Raw genomic sequence first — 229 nt, forward strand, 5'->3', positions numbered from 1 at the left:
GCGCCCTGTCTAAGCGCAACCTGACTTCATATGGCAGTGTTTTTTTCTCCGTATCACGCTGCAGCTGCCTGTTGTCTGTTGCCTGTTGACAGTCGTGTTGAGCCCTGGACCATTCTGGGTTTCTGTATACTCATGTACGTTGCGTAGACAGAGGCAATTGCGCTAGAAAACAAATGCTAAACGTCATGAGGATAAACGAGAAATGCATGTTTCGCTGCTTTCAGAGCGA

The sequence above is a fragment of the Eimeria mitis genome, genomic scaffold, assembly GCF_000499745.2.
Source record: "Eimeria mitis Houghton genomic scaffold, Emh_scaff243, whole genome shotgun sequence".
Taxonomy (NCBI): Eukaryota; Apicomplexa; class Conoidasida; order Eucoccidiorida; family Eimeriidae; genus Eimeria; species Eimeria mitis.